Here is a 6000-nt window from a genome sequence, read left to right on the forward strand (position 1 = left end):
TGTGATTTGTGACCTGATCCATCCGGATCAATCCGGCTTCATCCCCCACAGAAACACTGCTCTTAACTTGCGTAGGCTCCACAGTGTCCTCGCGAGAGCTTCTATTCTCGCCGAGCCAGCAGTAGTCGCTTCCCTTGACGCCACGATGGCATTTGACACTATTGAATGGCCCTACCTATGGGCAGCCCTCGCTAAATTTGGCTTTGGCCCCAATTTCATCGCATGGGTCAAGCTTCTCTATGAACAGCCGCTAGCTCAGGTCGCGGTGAATGGTAGGTGCTCGGACCCCTTCCCCTTGGGCCGTGGCACACGTCAAGGCTGTCCTCTTTCTCCGCTTTTGTTCGCTTTGGCACTCGAACCTCTTGCCGCGTGGCTCCGGTGGGAACCCTCGATCAAAGGGATCCGATGGTCCCCTGACCTCGAGGATCGTGTCTCCTTGTACGCGGACGACATCCTCCTTTATCTCACTTCCCCTCAGAAGTCACTCAATGTTCTCTTCGACGTCCTCACGTCCTTCGGTAAGAACTCGGGACTTGTCATTAATTGGACCAAGTCCTGTGTCTACGCCATAGCTGGTACTCTGCCGCCTCTCCCCCGCAGATTTCCCATCCTGGTAGCGACGGACGGCTTTAAGTATCTTGGGGTCCATGTATCCATGATTTCTTCGGTCCGCTATGAGCGGAACTTGTATGCTCCACTCCGCAGACTGAAGCAGGATGTTCGGCGTTGGCGCGACCTACCTTTATCTCCATTAGGCCGGGCGGCGCTCTTTAAAATGATGTCGCTCCCCCGATTCCTCTATGCCCTGCAAAATTTCTTCGACCCTGTTCCAGCTCGCTATTTCCATGAAGTCGAGAGTTTACAGCGGCAACTTATCTGGGACGGCCGTGCCCGCATTGCCTTATCCAAGCTCACGCTCTCCTGGTACGACGGAGGTATTGCGCTGCCGGATATTAGACGATACTACTGGGCCTCGCACCTGAGCGCCATCAACCATGCGACATACTCTCCGGAGCCCGCTCCTGCCTTTGCTTTGGATAAACTGCTGTTGCCCGGTGGCAACTTTAATAGGGCGCTGTACTCTAAGGCCCCCTTCCGACTCCTTACGGGCCCAACGAAATGTGCTGTGCGGGCATGGCGAGACGCTACGGTGGCCACGGGCTGGGGTGGTAGACTGACACGTATGACGCCACTGTATGATTCGGAACGACTGGGCAACTTGTGGAAGACGAAAGGGTTTGAGAAATGGGACATGATTGGGATTAGCACGGTGGGGGACCTGTGGACACGTGGCGCGGTTAAGTCCTTTGAATCGCTGAAGCTGGAATACCGGCTCGATGATAGGGAGCACTTCCGGTATATGCAGGTGAGGCATGCCTTGTCTTCTGTCTTCCCCTCCGGTACGGACGTTCCGCAGTCCTCCCCTTTGGAGGATCGAGTTCTAGATGGCCACGTCCCAGACAGTACCATCTCCTTAATTTACAAGAAGCTCATCAATAACAGAACTGACCAGCTCGAGAAGATCCGGGCTGCCTGGACGGCTGATGGACTTGAATTGGACGACGAGGACTGGCAGTCAGCTGTGTCCTCCCCTAAGGAGGTGGCTATTCCGGCACGACTTCGCTTTGTCCAATTGAAAATCCTTCATCGCGTGTATCTTACTGGAATGCGTCTGGTGCGAATGGGTTTGGTTTCGGATGGCCGATGCAAGCGTGGGTGTGGGATGGATGGTACCTTTCTTCACGTTCTGTGGGAATGTCCGATGATTGTTGCGTACTGGTCTAGGGTGCATGCTGTGATGAGTCTTGTCACGGGGGTCCCATTACTTCCTGAGGCGCGTCGTTGTCTGTTGAATGTGTGGGAACCGTCTGACTGCACTGCTGCCCAGACACTTTGGGTTACCCTAGGCAATATGATCGCGAAGAGGGATATTGCGCAGCTTTGGGGCTCCCCTAGACCGCCAGTGCTAAGTGCCTGGAAAGAGAACATGGACTGGTCCATGTTCCGAGAGAAGACGGTATATGAGGCCCGGGGGCGTCCAGGGAAGTGGTCCAGAGTTTGGGCTCCCTGGAATACTTATCGTGGAGACATCTGTTCTCCCCCACTTGACTACGAGGTCCCTCTCCCCTCCTCTCCGTGATTTACGTTCCTCTCCTATTCTCACCACATGCTTTGTTCTCTTGCGCGCGCCACCCCCCCCTCGCCATCGTCGTTTCTCCTACATTCATTCCCCCCCCCCACCTCCAGCAACCCTTACCACTATGATACCATGTGTTTGTTTGTTTGTGTTCACTTCAACAAAAACATAAAATTAAACCTTTCTTATCCTATTTGTATGATGTTACGCTCTTGCCGATAATGTTGATGTGAGAGATTGCTCCAGCAACGTGCTGCCTCGTATTGCACTTTTCGCTCAGCCTGTTTTTGTCATAGCGGCCGGCCCTGCGGGGTTGTAGGCAGACGCTGTGTATTGTGCATTTGTAAATAAAGGTTTTTAAAAAAAAAAAAAAAAAAAAAAACAAATTCATGTTGCCAAATTTTTTGCTTTGTTTTTTCAGAAAGATGAATCCCCAAAGGCATAGCTAAACCCATGTAAGGAAGCTTTTTATGGATGTTGATAGTGCCTAAAACCTGCCCAAAACTGGAATTGGCAACCTCCGAAACCTGTTTGTCTTGACTTAAATTTTTGTTAGACCTTGTAATGGTACTAGAAACAGGTGGCTGATTCGTTACATTCACTATACCCTCACTTTTCTCCATACCCAAAGGCTCATTGATATGTAAATCACCAACACCCACAGAAAGTGAATTATGCTTGCCCGTCAAAGGTTGTGACCAAGCAGTCCACTAATGAGGCTGACCTGACGGTAACTGAGCAGCACGCTTTTGAAATTCCTGAGGATCATCGCAACGACGATGTCCGTGACGCCGTTCTTGACCCGTCGCACTGTCCGCACTTGACCTCTGTAACATACTAGCAGAATTGATTCCGGATTGTCCCCATGATCATATCTCAAAGTATATGCATTGCCATCAAAATCCTCCATAAAAACCCTTTCATTTGCCTTGTCCACCGCAGTCCCTTGATCACAATGATCATCCGAATATTCAAAAACATTGTTGCTAGTACCTGGCATTTCACCATCCCCTAGCTGTCTCTTCTTCCCCTGCCCTAAGATCTATCCCCTACATCCCTAAACTATCCCAATGCTGCTCCCTGCCCTGTAAACTGTCCCTTTTCTGCCTGCCCTGAACCCTAAAAAATAAACCCACACCCCAAAAACTACCCCGATCCCAGCCCCCCCTGCCCTGAGCCCTAAAAGCTATCCCCTACATCCTTAAACTACCCCTACCCTGCCTTGTAAATTGTCCCTTTTCCCCTTGCCCTGAGCCCTAGAAATTAAGCCCATGCCACAAAAACTACCCCGGCCCAGCCTCACTGCCCTAGGCTTTAAAAACAATCCCCTACATCCCTAAACTACACCTGATCCTTCTCCCTACCCAGTAAACTGTCCCTTTTCCACCTGCCCTTAGCCCTAAAAAAATAAACCCACACCCCAAAAAGTACCCCGACCCCAACCCCCTGCCCTGAGCCCTAAACTATAAATTCATCTCTAAACTACCCCGACCCTGCCCTGTGAACTGTCTCTTCTCCCCTGCCCTGAGCCCTAAAAATTAAGCCCATGCCCCAAAAATTCCCTGAACCCAGCCCCCCTTCCCTGAGCCCTAAAAACTATCCCCTATGACCCTAAACTACCCCAAACCTGCTTGATGCCCTGTAAACTGTCCCTCCCCCCTTAGCTCTAAAAACTGCCCCCCTAAAAACTACTTCAACCCCCTCCTTAGTCCTAAAATCTACCCCCACACTGAAAAACAACCCCCTCGACGCCCCGAAGACCAAGCCCCAGCCCCACTTACCTAACTGTGTCCTCTCCCGAGTACTGAGTCTTCCGAGTCTTCCTCTTCCTGTCTTCCCCTTCCGCTCAGTAACTAGACAGCACATTGCCTTAACCATGCATATGCGTTGTTAAGGCACATGCGTGGTTAAAGCAAGCATGGTACAGCTTGCAGGGAAACGGCACACGTGGCTAAGCCCACGTTGTGGACGCTGTTTCCTGTAATATAGTTACCATTTACTTGGGTAGTGTTTAAACTCAATAATGTAGTGCAAAAACATAATTAAGTTAGTTTTTGCGCTCTATGTCAGTGGTCATTATTGGTGTAATAACAAACATAGACGAAAACACCTTATATATATATATGCATAGTTTAAGAGAGAAAAATGCATCTAGTCTTGGATTATCTTTTGGTTGATGTACGAACTAGCAGATATAATGCATCTTTGTTTCTTCTGACTGTTTGCTGAGCTTGTAGACATGATGACGCCAAGTCCAGCTGGGTACCATCTTGACTTCTGAACCCTATTTCCAGCTATGACACAACGGTGACAAAAGGAATACATGAAAGAAGTTATTAAAAACTTGGGCCTACTTACTGTAGAACAAAGAGTCTCCAAATTCACCATTCTGCATAGGCTCTGGAAGTAGGTGAGCTGGGGGCAGGCGCGCAACACCCATTGGCCTCAAAGGGCTTCAGCCCCCCCGTCGTGTGTGGCAGCCCAGGATGAGACACTTCCCTGGCCCGCTCAAAGCCGCAACCAAGCACTTCACAGGTCTTTAAAAGACCTTGTGCATGTTAATGGGGCTTTGTTGTTGTTTCACCCCTTCTAAGAGCCCCTGCAGCTCGATTCTGCCGATTGCCTAAAGATTCAGCCCCCCCCCCCACATTTTTTCTTAGCCCCCCCCCCGAAATTTAAATCTAGTTGCGCCTCTGGCTGAGGGTGCTGCAGCATCTCCATGCCGGAGTTCAGAATGTGAGTGAGCAAAAAAGATAACTTAAATTTTGCGTTAATCTTGTCAGGCTGTCTCTTTTGATAAATTGATGCTCATTCTTTTAATACTGAGGTTGAAGTGTACCTTCTCTGTCTGCAATATGAGAGAATTTTTAAAAGTGCACTATATGACAATCTTGCTACGGGAAAGAGACTGAGAATGGAAAGGTTGTAGGCACTCAATTGTTTTACAAACAACAAACTTTAATTACCTGTACATGTTCTCTACAAATATTTCAAAATCTATCAACAGTTAGGAAAGCACAAATGAAGCACTTTTTGTAACTCTGAAGTGTGGTTGAAACAAAGATTTTATAGGGACCAAAACTTGTACTTGGTGATGCTCAGTGATCGCTGAAACCGAATTTCTATTTATCATTTGTGTGCTAAATGGTTTTAGGAGTAAAATTGCATGTTTGCACCTGTAGTGGCCATTTCACAATGTGCTATCTGTAAATGATAGAGCATCTCCACTCCATGCCTTAGTAATAAATTTGCGACAGAGTGCTTCAAAATGCACCACTGGCTAATTACCACACCCTTACCACTCTTTTTCTGAATGGATGGAGCTCATTCGCCACACTTCTACCTTGTGACATGCTTGAATTTTTCACAATCGCTATGACTTCAGTGATGTAACATTGGTGGCAGGACCCCACTTTAAAAATGGATCCAGCACACGTACCAGTGGCCCTCGCTGCAAATCAGCTGGGTACAGCATGCAAAAAAGTTGTGTGTGTGTGTGTGTGTGTGTGTGTGTGTGTGTGTGTGTGTGTGTGTGTATGTGCAATGACATGCCTTGTTGTCTGCACCATGCACTTGAACACCATCCAGAGAATTTGGCGGAGCCAGCTCAGAACCAAGTACCAGAGGGAGAATAGGTCTCAGGACTAAAACGTAACTGGTGACTGCTCTATTCCAGCATTGTAAAAGTCCTAAAAGAAAATAGAAGACATTATGGGGCATATTTACCAGGGCTTATCACCACCAGAACGTCACTTTTTATGGTGTTCCGGAGGCGATTAGCCCTTCGCCTTATTTACAAGTGTTTAGCAGCTTTGCGCCAATGCAGGCACCCTTGTATCATAGTGCAAGGGTGTTTGCGTGCA

Source organism: Lissotriton vulgaris, chromosome 8, assembly GCF_964263255.1.
Source record: "Lissotriton vulgaris chromosome 8, aLisVul1.2, whole genome shotgun sequence".
Lineage (NCBI taxonomy): Eukaryota > Metazoa > Chordata > Amphibia > Caudata > Salamandridae > Lissotriton > Lissotriton vulgaris.